Here is a 17,749-nt window from a genome sequence, read left to right as displayed (position 1 = left end):
TTTCGAGACATTAAAATCTCTTTTGTCAAAGGCACGCAAACACAAGACTGAACGATTTATACAGAAAGGAAAACCATTAAAAAACGATGTTACTATTTTCTTCGATTGTCCAAAAAATAAATTTTGGCATTTATGAGAAGACTAAAATTCTTTTATGAATCATTCGATATGTCTTGATGAATTTATTTAACTGTAGTTGACGACCTAGAACAAAGGAAACCATTCCAAGCATGTCGTCACACTGTTGCGCCATCTATGATTATAACGGAAAAGTCCTATTAGAGGTATTACCCCGGATAAGTTATTGTCGAAATATATATTTAACTTTATAATCTTGTCGGTACACTTTTGACAACATCAATAACGACACTACTACTACTACTGATAACAAAAACAACAACAACAATTATTATTATGAACGTCTTAACCACACCACAGCTTTCAATTTCTACCACACATCGTTTGAACTTGTCCATAACCACACTCACACTGGAACTAAGGTCAGTCCATTTTTTCTGCCTATACCGCCCTCCTCTTAGTAGAAAAAACAAGCTGACTGAATCTCTCTTTTTGGAGCAGTTTCCGAATCTCCTGGAATATGGATATTCGATAGGTGGCAACCTGATTATTCCTGGAGATTTCATTTTTCACTTTGACTGTCCCGGAAACCCAAACACATCGAAACTCCTAGATTCCATTAATGTTTTCAACCTCAAACAGTCAGTTAACCAACACACACATAAACATGGTCACATTTTAGACTGGATTCTTCATAGACCTGATGATAATATTCTACGTTTCTCCCTTGTATCGCACGAACATGCATCAGGCCACCTCGGCATTATATGCCATCTTGACGTATCAGTCGCTAACCCTCCACCTTTATTTGCTACTTAGAGAAACCTCCGTATGATAAATAGAACCAAACTAATGCATGACATCCAAGCAAACATAACAACTTGTTTACCTCCTACAGCAGAACAACTAGATAACTGCCTTCGTTCATTGCTTAACAAACATGCTCCAGCCACCAATTGCAGAATATCAATTCAAAAGTGTTCTCCATGGTATAGCAGTGTTAGGAACCAGCTTCGCACTGCTAAAAGAGACCGCTGTAAAGCTGAGAGGCTTTGGCTTTCCACTAGACCCACTATTCATAAGCAAATCTATGAAGCTGCTAAGAAGAACGTCACAAACATATTCCATGCAGTGAAATCAGCCCACTACAGTACTAAGATCATGGAAAGTTCTAGCTGCAAAGAGCTCTTCGAGATTACTAGCATGCTAATGTCAAGGAACAAATATACACCACTTCCAACTACCTTTTCTCCAGCCGACCTTCCGGACATGTTTGCAAATTTCTTCCGTGACAAAGTACAAACCACTAGAGATAAGCTTGACACCACAATTTCAATTGACTCGTCGTCACCATACAGTTGGGATACGGAATTTGAGCGGCAACCATTAGCAGCCTTTGAACATGTCTCTGTGGATTTCAACGTACAATCCTGATGAAGAGTGCACCGAAGTCATGTGAACTTGATCCATTTCCAACATCACTGCTGCTTGAGTGCTTAGATCCAGTATTGCCTTCACTAACTGATGTTATTAATACCCCTCTCTCATCTGGGGAATTGACGTCATTTTTCAAAACTGCCATTGTGAAGCCTCTGCTGAATAAACCAACACTAGACAATAACGATTTAAAGAACTACCGCCCAGTTTCTAATCTCCCATTCATATAAACAATCTTAGAAAATGTTGTTCTATCCCAGCTTGTATCTCATCTGAATTCAAACAGTCTTTTTAGCAATGTACAATCTGCATATCGCCCTTGCAAAGAACTGAAAATACTCTTCTAAAAGTAGTTAATGACATTCTCTCTGCTTTGGATAGCGGAAAGATCAAGTCCTCATCCTCCTTGATTTGCCTGCAGCCTTTGACACATTAGACCATGATATATTACTTCACCGTCTCCAGCATGTATTTGGCATTCATTATACAGCCTTACTGTGGTTCAAGTCCTACTTGGTCAACATGACACAAATTGTGTCTACAAATGGAATACACTCCAGCCCAGTTAATCTATGTTGTGGTGTTCCACAGAGGTCTGTTCTTGGACCTGTTCTGTTCATTGTATACGCTCAGCCGCTCTCAACTGCCATAGATCGTCATCCAGTGTCTCAGCAATTGTACGCTGATGATACCCAAAATATACAAATCTAGCCACCCAACTGAAGTTGATGCTACCATCCAAGGTGTAGAGAGGTACATTTCTGATGTGAAATCATGGATAACATGTAACAAGCTGCAGACGAATGATGATAAAACTGAGGCAATTCTGATCACAGCACAAAGACTTTCTCATTCACATCTTTTACCTCAAACAATAAATATCAGCAACACTAACATTACATTCACATGGTCAGTACGAAACCTAGGTGTTAATCTGGACAGTTCTCTCACATTGCACCAACATGTCATGAACATATGCAAGGCTGCATATATTGAGCTCAGACGCATCAGCTCCATTCACAAATATCTTTCAGTTGATGCCACTAAAACACTTGTGTGTTCATTAGTACCTTCAAGACTGGACTATCGTACCTTAATTCTGCCTGGTTCATCTCAATATCTACTCCAGAAACTTCATAACGTTCAAAACACAGCTGCTCGGATCATACTTAGAGTACCACTATCAGAGCATACCTCCCCGCTGCAATGTACCCAACACGGGCAATCCATTCGATCCAGAATCAAACACAAAATTTGTTTTCTGTGCTACGTTTCCCTGACGGACTCATCGTATACGCATTATTCCCACTATAAAAACGAAGGCATATGGACAACGTTCTTTTGCATACCAATGCCCAGCAACGTGGAATGAACTGCCCACTGAACTTAGACACAAAGACACAGTGATCCCATTCAAGAGTGCGCTTAAAATTCACTTATTTCGACTGCAATAACAAACTTAAAGACCTAATAATGTTTCTTACCTTAAATATTTTCAGCACGTTTTTTTTGTTTTCTAATTTGATAGTGTTTGTTTTTTGTAATCATATCATTATATGTTTTTTATGTTATATGTGTTGTCTAATGTTGTAAAGCGCATAGAGCTTCTAAAGAATTAGGCTTTATACAATGTCCTCATTATTATTATTATTATTATTATTGTTGTTGTTGTTGTTGTTGTTTTTGTTGTTCTTGTTGTTTGTGAATATGCCTTTTTGAGTCATTCTGGTTCAAGCCGTTGAGTTGGAATGTCCTTCTTCTATGGATCCAGTAGAGTTACTCGATTTTTGTTTTGTTGGTCTGTTGTAACAATTGATTTATTAGGGAAGATTGACTTGAGAGTGTTAAAATAGCGAGGCCGAGTGTTTGAACTACATGAACTATTTGAGGGCAATCCGGATGGCACGTGAGGATGAAGAATACTCAAGCCGAATTGTTTTTTATTTTTATTTTTGTGTATTATATGGGGTCTACATTATTTTCCTGTTGAGCGTTCGTAGTATTTTTCCACTGTTAGATCTTTGTCACAGCTTCGGTCTCTCATTTCAGTAGTAGTATCAGACTACCTTTCCTTCAAGAAACCGGCTGACTGGTCATGCAAAACTTGGTGTTAAGTAGCTCGTATGTACACGACCTGTCTCACTGCGTAAATAATGTCGTGCAGTTTCTGTTATATCGTCAAAAATAGAGACTTGTCCATAATACCATTCAGCTCCAGTTATACCGTCATATATAGGGACTTGTCTATAATGTCTGGGTCCTGTTATGTCAGAGATAGAGGCCTGTCCATAAAGTCTTGCATCTCTTTTCATACCGTCAGAGATAGAGACTTGTCTTTAATGTCTTGCGTCTCCTTTTATACCGTCAGAGATAGAAACTTGTTTATAATGTCTAGCTCTTGTTAAAATGTCATAGAGAATTGTCATACTGTCTTGCATCTCTTTTATACCGTCAGAGATAGAGACTTGTCCATCATGTCTTGCATCTCCTTTTATGCCGTCAGAGATAGAGACTTGTCCTTAATGTCGTGTTATACTTGCTAGAGATAGAGCGATTTCTCCATAATGTCATGCAGTTCCTTTGATAACGTCCGAAATAAGACGTGTATAATATCAGCCTACTCTCTCGTTCGTTAGTACCCCATATAAAAACGAATAACATCAAATATATCAAAATGCACAAAACTCATTCAATTTGATCCATTAAATTATAGCTATTAACCTGATTTTCTCCCGGAAAGGGGGGCTAACACCGTCATCCTGTTTGCGTTTCAAACCATATCACTATCTGGGTTGGCGGGGTGTAGATGATCTAAGACGCTGCTGTTGCAAAAAAGGAAATAAATAATAAAATGACAAATGCGTAGGGGTTTGTGATAGCAACCTAACGAAGTTGTACTACCATATTTCAGCCTGAGTACACACCCAAACGCCTTCAATCTAAATTATTGTTAATCTTAGTTTATTTAATTTTACTTTATTTTGTTACTTACACAAAAATAGCCTCGTGGTTATCTGATGTTGACAAGTTTGTGTACCATCTACAGCACCGCAAACGCCCAACGATCCTCTCTCTCTCTCTCTCTCTCTCTCTCTCTCACACACACACACACACACACACACACAACTTTTTTGTGTTCTTTTATTTATATATCACCTCAGTGTGAAATTTTAAGGACCGATATTTTCCCTCGCTGAAACAGATGAGACTGTATCTTGAATCTTTGCTAATGTAAACTATTTTTGTGAAGTGCTGAATTTGCTACCTGAACCAGTCAATAATAACTATTAAACTTAATAAGCGTCGTGTTAAAACTAAAGGTTTACAAACAATAAAACGGTCCTAGTTATCGTATTACTGCGTAAGAAGTAAGACTTTATTTTTATTTGGTTATGTTTTTACGGCCGTGAATAAAGAATTAAGAATATATCAACAATGTTAGTTGTTAGTTTATTCTTAAAAATGATTAAATATCACTATGCTATGAAAGTTGCCTGAATGAACTTATCCCCGGTATCAGTCCCAAGTTTATTTCATAACATCAGTCCCAAATGTATTTCACTGACTGCATGGTTAGAAACGGATGATTTATAGAATGTATCGATCCATCAATTATGTGATTGTTTCGCAAAAGCTTATAGAAGAAAATCTTAGTTTCGGAACAGACCTTTGATCAACACAGTTGTCATAGATTTATTTCATCTTGCTTCTTAATTTTATGTGTATATGTAGAAAAATGTCACAGTCTATGAGAGAGAGATAGAGAGAGAGAGAGAGAGAGACAGATAGATAAAGAGAGAGAGAGAGAGAGAGAGAGAGAGAGGGGGTGTTAAAAGCTAGTTAGATTTATCACTTGGATGATTGAGATAGTTGAATGATCAAAAAAATCTTAATTTTCAATTCCTTTGTTAATTAATGGTTAATTACTTTAATAAGAAATCTTAATTTTCAATTCCTTTGTTAATTAATCGTCAATTACTGTAATAAGAAATCTTTATTTTCAATTCTTTTGTTAATTAATCGTTAACTACTGTAATAAGAAATCTTTATTTTCAATTCCTTTGTTAATTAATCGCTAATTACTTTACTAAGAAATCTTATTTTTCAATTCCTTTGTTAATTAATCGTTAATTACTTTAATAAGAAATCTTTATTTTCAATTCTTTGTTAATTAATTGTTAATTACTGTAATAAGAAATCTTTATTTTCAATTCCTTTGTTAATTAATCGTTAATTACGCTAATAAGAAACTGGAATGCAGCTATTCTGAAATTAAGAAGGAATGGTGAATGTGAAACAAAAATTCACTAAACAAACACGAATACGATGTAATTATTGATATTGTCTGATTTGAAAGTGAATATTATTGTAATAAATATGGAGTATGCGCATTTGGTTATAGCGCCCATTTTTAAGGAATTTTTAGAGTTGTGTGATTACTTGTGTGATTATTGGAATTCGGCGCAACGGAAATATCCCTAGTCCGAAATGATTAGCCCATTATTAGGAGCAAACGTCATGGAGTGACGTGTTAGTGAGTTTCCACGATGCCATGGTTCACTAGTAGTGAATTCAGGCCAAAACCGAATGAATGTCCCTGTGGTAAGATAGTCCATATTAAAATCTAGTTGTGCACATTGGTGGTGGACTGCAGTGACAGTATTTACGGTAGGAAACCGATAAATTACACAAGGGAATAAATAAGAATGGACTTGGCAGATACCGTTTATGTCGCCGTGTGGGCAATTGACTGGCCTAAGGTGGCGGAGTTAAAATAGTTCCCAGTGTTAGGGGATACTCCTATATTTTCTAAGGCGTGAACGGTTGGAGGTACGGAAACATGATGAAGATAAAGCATGCAGATGTGCGGTTGATAGATATTTGGCAGGTTGTTTTATCTGTGGTCTTACATTAATTAGAGTAAAATTTAGGTATAGAATGGACACGTCGGGCTTTCAAATTTAGAACTGAAGTTGTATGGAAGTCTTTGGAAAGTTGGGGTAAACCTATGACTTCTAGCGAGAATCGCGCCAGGGTTTGACAACCGCTCGGTCAAGTAAATACCCCTGTGCGTGTAACATAATAATTATTAATCAGATTCGACCTTGTTGATGAGACACGCCTGTATATCATCCCTCCAAGATCTTAATGGTTGATATGTCCGACCCCTAGTCATTCCTTTTAACACGGTACCCACCATTATCGTAATAGATCTTATTTCATTGCAACTTGCGTCATGCTAGTAGATTACTGGCAACTTTCATTTGCCAAGTTGTAACTTTCACGAAGTTAAACGTTTTACCAGTGTGATACCGTCCGTATGTATTCGCTTATAAGCCAGTAAAAGTGCAAACTGCACAGACCCAGATCTGCCGTCGCTTAATGCGCCGGCATATCTGGGTATGTGCCTTCTGTTAGAAGTAATCAGTATAATAAACAACACAGACCCTAATATGCAAACACTTTTTGCTATGGCAGAGCAGGATCTCTGTTGTTTGCATTTTCAATAGTCTTATAAGTGAATACATACGGTTCTGTGTATTATCAAATTATCTATCAAGCGCAGATAGGAAATTTAGGGTGGGAAAGATATTTATATATGTGGACGTGAGTAATATTAAAATTACGCCATTAAGAAACGACATTGTAGTAGTACAGTGACATTCCCAACAAATTCAGTTAGAAATACTGGCAGCGGCAGTAACGCAACTAAATGTTCATCCTTCACACACAGAAAATGCTAACAGAATAATGGCATATAGAATATAGTAGTGTATAACAATAGCACATACATACAATTATGGCTCCTCAGACAGACAATGTACTCAGAAAGGCTTGCTGTTCATATCCTTGGGAGATATTAGGAGCCTGGACAAAAAGTGGATGTGTCAACGACTGGGAAGGGAGTCAAGACCCACTGCCTTCCTGCAAAGTTAATTGCTAAAGTTGAAAATTAATGTCACGAAATGTACATCTAAAGATACAATATAACAAAGCTGATTATAAATGTTAATTTTTCTCGCACCTTGCACACATTTTTGTGTGTTTGGCGCAGAAATAGTGCTAAAAGTTTTGGTGCAAATCAAACCAAATTTGCTTTTGATCTTTATATATTGGCATCGACCTGTTGATTATTATGACAAATTTCAGGTTATGTTTGGGAAGCACCTGAGTAGTGAATGGGGTCACCCTAGCCTCAATGGGAATTAGCATTACAGAGACCCCTGGGTCACTCTAGCCTCAATGGAAATTTAACATGGAGAAAAATCGTGGGTCACTCTAGGCTCAAGGGGAATTTAACATGGGAAAAAGTCTTGGGTCACTCTAGCCTCAAGGGGAATTGAACATGGGAAATAGTCTTGGGTCACTCTAGCCTCAAGGGGAATTGAACATGGAGAAAAAGTCTTGGGTCACTCTAGCCTCAAGGGGAATTCAACATGGGGGAATAAAGTGTGGGTCTATTTAGGGACAAGGGGAATTGAACATGGTGGGATTGTCTAGGGACAATGATGGTAGAGGGTCAAACACAACAGAGACAGAGACATACATGCACTAGTACAAGCGAGAGATTTATATATAAAGCATTACCAAGACCTGAAATCTTGCTGGGGTGTTCAAAAATTTGCATAATTGTAATGATGCTATAAATAGCTATAATCAAGGAAATGCTCAACGACAAAATGAATGTGACTAAAAGTAACGTTAAAATGACGAAATTGTCCCAGAATTTAAAGGAAAATAAACATATCCCCGAAAATTAAGTTACAATGGTTTAGACTAAAATCGATAAAATTAGTAACTACTTACAATATCAACTTCTGTGACGATCGTGGATAAATACCTATGTATCTATAATCAGCTGAAATTCCTATGAAATCCCACTATCTATTTATAGCTCCAACTTGTGGGTTTTTCCTTTGGAAAATCCCACTATCTTTTTATAGCCTCAGCTTGAGTGACGTTCCTGTTTATGAATTCTAGTATATATGTATAGCTACAAAATGTGGAAATCACCAAGTCGATATTTATAGTCTCAAAATTTCCAGCCTCAGTGACGTCACTGTACTGAACACTAGGGGATAAATGGCAACAGTGTTGCAAGTGGCTGACCTGAATACGCGCTACTGTAGGTAGGTAGGTAGAGTGTATCCGATAGGGAAAAAGTGAGTTTTATAGGGACAAACAGAGACCAATACACACACACACACACACACACACACACACACACACACACACACACACACACACACACACACACACACAGTATACGCGCGCAGACACACTCACACACACACACACACACAGAAGAGGAAAAAACAAACCCCAAATATACTATCCACACTCGGGAGGAAGGAAAAAAAAACAACCAAATATACGACTTACACAACGCACGCGAACACACACACACACACACACACACACACAGGGAAGAGGAAAAAACAAAATCCAAATATACTATCAACACAGAAGGGATATAATACAAACCCCAAATAAACTATCCACACAAACGTACGCGAACGCATACAAACCCCAAATAAACTATCCACACAAACGTACGCGAACGCATACAAACCCCAAATATACTATCCACACTCGGGAGGAAGAAGAAAAAACAACCAAATATACGATCTACACAACGTACGCTAACACACACACACACACACACACACACACACACACACACACACACACGCACACCACAGAGGGAAGAAGAAAACCATTATACACTATCCACACGGAGTGAAGAAATAACCCTTTATATATATACTATCAACAGAGAGTGAAGAAAATAACCCATTATATTCCATCAACACAGAGTGAAGAAGAAAAAGTTTTTTGAAAGCACCTAAGCCCTCACCTGCAATGACCAACTCTGCCAAACACCTACACCCCACCCCACCCCCACTTCCAACACTACAAAACCCATTTAACCCGTTATTTTATGGCATCAGTGTGTGCTTTAGGAAACATCAAGACACAAAATGATGGATGAATAGACTGACTATTGTTTACGGACTTGCATGCCTAAAGAGCGTGCGTGAAGGAAAACATCCTTCCATTTCAATTCTAACTAAAACATGATCCAGAGGGATAGAGAGGTGAAAGAGCACAATTTCATAAAGTGTGAGTAAAAACAAAACACGCCATCCTTATTATACAATGTCAAGACCAAGAGACACTTACGTTTTCTTTCTGGTCTATTCTCTTTTAGAAGGTAGTATGAAATTTCACATCAGGGCCAACGCATCGGCTCACATTGTCAATTTTTCCATTTCCATGTCTTTACTGGCACAAGTTCTTCATCATCTTCAATTTCTTCTTCTTCTTCTTCTGAATCCCTCTTCTCTGTTTCGTCTTGTTTTTTTTTTTTTCTCTTCTCTTTTCTCGTAGGGAACTCTGAATTCCAGTGTCCTTTCCCCTGACAACGATATTAGGTATCTTGACTTTTGTCTCTCTTTCTTAGACGAAGCAGGTATTTTGGAGACAAATACCCATTTACCTTTGCAGATATAGCAAACTTCATTAGCACACACTTTCGTATGACTTTCATCAAATCAACGACCAAAAGAGTAAGTTTTGTTGCCACTTTCGCCTGTGAATTATGCTTTCGTATGACTTTTAGCAAATATTTGACCAGCAGGTCGATCTGTGCTGACTCTTCCATCTTCGTGATCGTTTGAGAGCGGAATGAATACTCTGACGCTAAGACACTCTCCTTATATATAGGGACCTGCTGCGTATGAAACCTAGTCAAATGTAATTTTGCAATAAGATGAAACGATTTCATTGAGGAAGTAAAAGGCAATGATGTACCGTATTGCCTCACACAAAACCTGAAGTGTTAGCTTAGATCCGTGTCAGCAGTTTCGAAGACATAACTGAGCTTTCATCAATGCTCTCCATTTATACCACAAAACCACGAGTCCTGATTCACGCCAAAAGAAATTTCGTTCGGTCCATAACAAATAGTATCACATCCGAGAAACGCAAAAACGAACTTCCAGAAAACTGAGAACGACGGCTTACACCTACAACGTGAAATGTATGAGTTCAAGTAGTGCGTAAAACTTAGTCAAATTAAATTTTTATAGTCAAGACGAAACGCTCTCTTTTCGAAGAAGAAAGCAGACACCAAGCGACAATGGCGATCCGTGTCACACAACACTTTTCAAAATGTATATGATCAGAGGTTTGTTCTAGCGATCTGCACGGTTAAATTAAATGTTGATGTATTTTGCAATAAGACGGACACAATTTCCATGGGATCGCCCATGGAACCATTGTTCGTGCATTAGTTTAATTTTTTAAAATATTTTTTTTTATATAAATCGCCTATAGGATAGACCCAGTAAAGCATGGCCATTCTCGTCACTGTGTGAATAGCTACTCAAGTCAATTCGAAGTGAACGCGGTAAGAAAATAAGTATAGCCAATGAAATGGCTTACAACGGGTGATGCATTGTTTTGTTCTAGGACTGTGTGGCATAATAATCCCTATGTTCTTGCGTTGTTACCATTACAGTGCAGACAGACTGAAATGTGAACTTACAAGCCCTCTTTGTGTGTGTGTGTTGTACCATTTCTTCTTACCACATCAAAATACTGAGCGTCACAGTATTGGTTCGCGTTTTCAAGCTGACCATTTTTTTTATATCTCACTTAAACATTTTAACATAAACACTCACACTCACATCGGTAGAGTCAGAACAGACGTGTTACAGTACTGAGGGGCATGTTATCTTTTTTTTCTTCAAACTAATAAATTTGGGGTTTGTATGAAGTAAAGAACCGAAAGTACAGTGAAACTCAAGGATGATGACCCAATCTGTCTGTCTATTGATGCGTGTATTTACTTAAGAAGAAATATGACCTCTAAAACACAAAGAGATACGGCAAGCATGATTAGAATGAACATAACGATGTTTTCCTTCACGTCCGTGTAATTTAGAGTTTCAATCCTCTTTGAAAACAAACTTGGTCTCCTTTTGTAGGGCTTGAAATAATAAAAAACCTGAAAAAATCTTAAGCACTTTGCTATAGATAATTTCATCAACAGACTAAACAACATAAATGCCGTTACAATACTAGAAAGCCTTAAATCTTCTATCAAAAAGAAATGCATCAAAAAATTAAAGATTAACGATAACTAACCAATGAAACCGAATTTAACAAAGGCAGTGACATGTGAAGAAATGTCTCTCACTTTGGAAAGGTAGGCGAATGTACTCTGTCATGCACCATCAACTTGAAAAAAAAAATTATAAACAGAGAGAAACCTGAATTCAAAATTCAGTTGTTTTTTTTTCTTCAAAATTGTTTCGTTTCTTTTTTCTTTTTTTGGAACAAATCTAAGCACTAATATAGAGTGGAAAAGGGAAAATGCACATACAAGCTTTGATATTTCTGAAAAAATGAGGGGATATTCCTAACGTTCATAACCACCTATGGACTTGGACTTGTCTGTGACTTATCCACAAAACAAGATGTACATATTTCTGGTCAAGCTGCAAGTGTGTGCGTGTTTTTGAAAATGGTAAAAATGGGATATACAATTTTCTCGTGATACTTATAAAGTGAAGAGTCTGTGCAAGTGTCAAAAGCCAAAGTCATATAAGTTTTGTATTTTGTACGGCTTGTAAAGATTTCCACTTTAGAAAATGTGAAGTATCACAAGTTTTTATCACAAACAGAAGTGGAACATAGGGGCTTGCAAGAAAGAAAATAACCCAGACAGTTGGTGTCATCAAGAGTGCTAGAGACGGTACCCGAACTTGCTTGCTTGCTTACTTGAATTAAAGTGATTTTCGCCCTAATGGAGCATATATCACTGGTTTAATAACGCACCGCGTGATTTTTAATTACTCCTAGGGAAGGAAAGAGAGCCTCATCTCCCAGGCTTTTATGTATTCACAGACTACTTTTAAATTTAGCCACTCAGGTGTAGGACTAACTAGTCCTTAACAACCTGACTGAAAGGCTTTAAACATGAGTGGGAATAGTCTCACCACACACTCATATTTCTGTCCGAGCGTGGTAAAGGAGGAAAAAGGTGCTCAAAAAGACAGCCATGGGTGTTAAGTACTCAACAAAACGCTAGCCCGTACTTATTTCAAATCAAGTCCCGTTTTTGCTAATGGACAGTAAAAAGTACCAATAATGTGTTAACCACTTGTGCAATTAGTTCAAATCTAACGAGTCTGTTAAATTTCCTACTTCCTAACATATCTATCTAATATTAGTACTTAGTGTACATAAAAATAGCCATACTGATCTTATTTAAATTTTTATGTCTAAGAGACATATACCAGTTTGGTCACTGTTAGGTTTAAAAAGTTAAATTTGTTGCGGTGTTCCAATGGGTCAAGTTTGTTTCGAGAATAGTTTAGTCAAGGAGGGATACCAAGCCAAATATGGTTCCCTATTTAATCAAATGCAATCTTTTGGAGCCCTAAAAATGTTTGTTTTTTCTATTAGAAGGTAACACGTCTCTCTTTTGCTTTCACGTTCTTTCCTGCACTCCTAGTCTCATGATTCTTGATATCAGGAAATGCGTAGCCATGATGGGCGGCAATGTAAGCAGCGGCTTCTACCAGTTGACTGAGGGGGTATCCAGTGTAGGTTTGTCTGTTGAACTGGGGAAGAACTCTGACCCTAATCCCCATTGAGAAGGTCTTGGTTTAAAGGTGTCTAGAGATTTGTAGGCAACGTATTGTATGGCTGTAATAAACTGCCCTGCTTTGTTGACGTCATACAATGCTTGATCTAGTCCCATTTCGGTGTACTTCTCAACGAGGGTCAGCGTCCCCCTCTTCCTCCTCAACCGCCTCAATTTCCTCTTCTGGTTCTGATACTTATTGTTTAGTTGAGGTAGATAGTTTCAAATCCGCTGCTATGGTGTCTGTCGCTGTTATTGTTGTTGTGGTTGTTCTTTCAGCTGAGATTGCATGTAGTATCGGAGTGAGAAAAGAACGTTGTTGTTGTTGTAGGGTTTAACGCCATTTTTCAGCACGCGATAGGCTATACATGGCGGCCAGCATTAATGGTGGAGGAAGAACCCGGGAAAAACCCGGAAAGAACCACCGACCCACGAGAAGCTACTGGCAAGTTTTCTCACATACCCACATTAGCCGAATCCGAGACTCGAACCCACGCAGACAAAGGTGAGATGACAGTGATCCGTAACGGAGAGCGCTTTAGACCACTCGGCCACTCTGGGCCCCAGAACGTAGTGCCTCCGATAATTACATTTGAGTTTGCCATACCGTTTGTCTAACATAATTGGCCCTTTGTTTTGCCACCACTCTTTCCGGGGCAGGTTGTTTGTTAGGTATTGTCGGCTGTTGACTAGATGTTATTTGTGTTCTCGAGGTGGGTGGAATGCTAACTGGCTAGGTCTGCATTTCTTGCTCCCGCTACTGTTGCGTATATTACTTCCCTCCACACCGAGTTCTGGGCCTAATTCTTTTAATTTCGTTGTACCCGAACTTACATTATCCATATTATCACCAACAAAAAAAACAAAAACGCACAAACCTAAAAGAAACACTCACTCACTTTTTTACAGAACATTACTATTTTTAAAATTTTGATAGGCGACGGAAACGAAGGACTTAGAGTCGCACTTTCTAACCAAGATAAAGAAATCATGTGCTGATAGACTCACTTCTGTATTTTTTCTTCTAACTGACTAACATATCATAGGCAATGGAATGTTATTTCTTTTCGAGAGTATGGGGTAGCCCTGAAATTTTTTTTTTGGAACTTGAAGCTATGGCGATCGCTTAGGTTATAAGATGGCGGCCTCCTCTGACGACAGGCTTTCTCACAAAATAAGGTCTGCTTCTTCGGAAAAGAGAAGAAGAACTCTTTGGTGTCGATACAACTGTTGACAAAGCCTCTGTTAGGTTCATGCTGCTGCTGTTGCTGCTCTCTCTGCTGTTTATGAAGTCTGTACTTCTCCATCCATTCTTCTTTCTCCTTCTTGAATTCCTCCTTGAAGAGCTCTTCTTTCAGGTCTTCAGTGACTTTTAGCATTCTCACATTTTCTATCTCTTCTGGCTTCGGTATCAGACTGTGTCTGACCCTATGTAAATTCACGTAGGCTTCGTTTAGCTTAGCTAGTTTGGAGCACATCTTCGTAGGAGGATGAGTTAACAATGGATGGGCAGACTGGAAACTTCCCCGGTTCTTAAAGTCAAAGCGCGGACGTGAAGGAAAACATTACTACACGGTTTTCTAGCCGGAACGTTCAAATAGTGTTATGGGAGGGATAGAGAGAAGTCAAAGAGCATGAATCAAGATTCCTATAGCCAAATAAACCACAAAGGCATTTTTTTCTTCAAAACACAACATTTTTTATTCATACTAACAAACAACTCTAACATTTTTTTTAACAATAATCCAACACTATAACATCAAACATTTTTTTTTCAAATACCAAACATTTTTTTTTCAATTCACACTCTACTTTAAACAGGGCTGACAACGTTGTGAATGAAATTGTGATTTCCACTGTCGGAAGTCATTTGGCCATTGATGGACACTACGTTTTCTAGTTAGAGACAAACGATAAGCATACTGGTCACAAAACCATCGATGTACTTTCACATCGTTTCTAGAAGAATGACGAGCATCAAAATGAGTCACTAAATGTTCTAAAGAATTGCCCAGGCTGCAATCATGCAGAAAATACACACAGTACTGTCCACACACCAAGGAATATGTGCCTTGTTATTTCACATTATTGAATCGTGTGGTCTGAGCATTTCTTCTCATAAAGTCAATGATATCGTCTTCCAAAGGGGGCAGTCCATAGGAATGAAAGTATTCCACACATCCTTCTTGAGGAAAGTAGACGGCTACCCAGTGGGTTCCTGGGAGATGACTGTCGTCCGTGTTGATCACATAAGCTTGATGGTTTTGAGGTGTGCAATGAGGGAGTTCATCTTTAGCACAGACGACAGGATTCCAAGAAGCAGTGTACAAACTGTGGTTCAAAAGGTAATAAAGTTCTCAGGTATCCATTTTTTGTTTTTTTTCTTCTTCACAGGTAATGATAAGTGGTCAATTCGATCCTGACTTTTTGCTTGAAAATGTCTGACGAATAAACGGTTATTCGTTCTATTTCCTCACTCTGATTCAGGAGAGCTTCGATGCGATGGATCTCTTGTGTGGTTAATGGTGGACAAGAATGTTCACGCAAGTCTTTATACCACTGGTGCAACACGTCTTTGTTCGAGATGAGACTCCAAGCTTCGTCCAGATACTCGTCCAATTTTTCTTCTTGACTTAACATCAGGCATTTATCGTGTTGAATTTGACTGGGATGATCGTTTTGACATTCATAACAATTTTTTTGATCAATTCCTTAATTTTTTTCTGTCAAGACTATAGCATAACAGGAAACTAAATGTGATTCTTGTTCTGGCCATCTAGACTTCATCATGATGACTTCTTCGTCTTTGTCTTGGGATTCTCCTTCCTCAGGGATCTTCACATTCCATGTCCAAAGAATCCCTACTATACAAACATTGATAAAAATCCTCCATGACTTCTAATAGTCTAGAATGACTTCTCTCAAACTGTTGGTTTATATCGTATTGTCCAATTCAGCATACAGGATGACGTTCACCGTATTATCTGCGGGTAGATTTTCTGCAAACTGAAATTCCACACGCATCTGGCCAGATTTTATAGGGTGAAAATGTCCCTCCTCGCTGTCTTGACTTACAATTCGTTAGAGAACCGTTTTCGAAAATGGAGTTTCACTGTAACTTTCCCTTTGGAGAATGGAATATTTTGTCCCAGATCTCCTTTTATAGCAATGTTGACAGTGTCTAAATACGACTTACTGACGGGCAAATAGTGAGGATGTACAAATTCACGGTGTACGTGATAGGTGTTTGCACCTTCCTGGTCATTGTTTGTGGTACTATCCACTTTGAAAGGAATGACACGCAGTAACGGAACAGAGGTGTGTCCCACCACGTTGTACTCCACCACATCGGAATACACAAAGATCAAATTAAGTCCTTGGTTCAGTTCTACCGGGTTTCCAAAAGCTCTGTAAAAATCCATATTACTTTTGATCTTGGGCTCATATTGTTTGCGACCATTTCTGCATGTCCGCCCAAAATTTCAAACAAACTACCATTGAACCTGAGGGACAATGTGTCCGTATCTTGAAATTTGATCACGAGACGATGAGCCACTTTATTGTACTCAATCTTCACACTTTTTTTTGGCTCTGTTCAGTGCTTTGCCAAAGGCTAAGTTGAACCTGTCCGCAATAGTGTCCACCAAATGTTCACCACTAAAATAATAACCTGAAGGAATTTTCAAGGTGTAGATGATGAAGGCTGGATTGCTGGCTGGTCTTGTGTCCCCTAAAAACCCTATTTTGTTGATTTCTTCCTCCAATTGGGCATTCAGGATTTCCACCTCGAAAGTGTCTTGCTTTTCGGTGATGTTTTTGATTTGTGTTGGGTGAATGATTTCCACTAAAGCCACTTCCCAATGGGCTTCGTCATCTAACTGGATGGTCTGAGGTAATTTGACCGTGTAACAGCATAACGTGTTCTTGGGAAACACCTCCATGGAACTGTCACTGGGTAAGGTTAAGTAAAATTGGTTGTTATTGCTCATAATTCCAGAGTTTTGTGGCTCTCCGAGGCGATACTGGAAGTTAGAGGAGTGTCTCCGCCCAAAATGGGGTTGTTGTTGGAGTGGTGACTGGCACTGACACTGGACACAAGGTTCCCGTTGTTCCCGTTCGAGGAGAATCTCAGGGAGGGATTAGGAAGCAGGTAACCGATGTAACTGCTCAATACAATGGTCCACAAGTGTTTGTCTCCTTGTTGCAAACTCAAATTGGCAATGGCTGCACCGATGACACAATACACCACGAAGGTTTGGCAGAAAAAGACGATTTGCATTTTAGGCACACGTTTTCCATACCACACCCACAAGGGTTGTGTTTGTAAATCTTGCAGAGAAGAATTGGGTGAAGGAGTGATCGCAGTAGCTGAATCTTTGTGAAATGGCATGATGGTCACTTCTTTTTATAGTGCGAGGCGTCGATGCAAGAATGAAAACTGGGTGGATATCCTTTCCAACGTACTTTGACTTCTTTGACACGTCGTTTGCCCACTTTACGGTTTCTGCGTTTGACAATGCCTTTGATGTCGTACACGTCGTCTTTTTTGGTGACACGACTTGATTTGAAATAAGTACG

Source organism: Sinohyriopsis cumingii, chromosome 4 (assembly GCF_028554795.1).
Source record: "Sinohyriopsis cumingii isolate HCF-2022 chromosome 4, ASM2855479v2, whole genome shotgun sequence".
Classification (NCBI taxonomy): Eukaryota; Metazoa; Mollusca; class Bivalvia; order Unionida; family Unionidae; genus Sinohyriopsis; species Sinohyriopsis cumingii.
Note: the sequence above shows the minus strand (reverse complement) of the source record.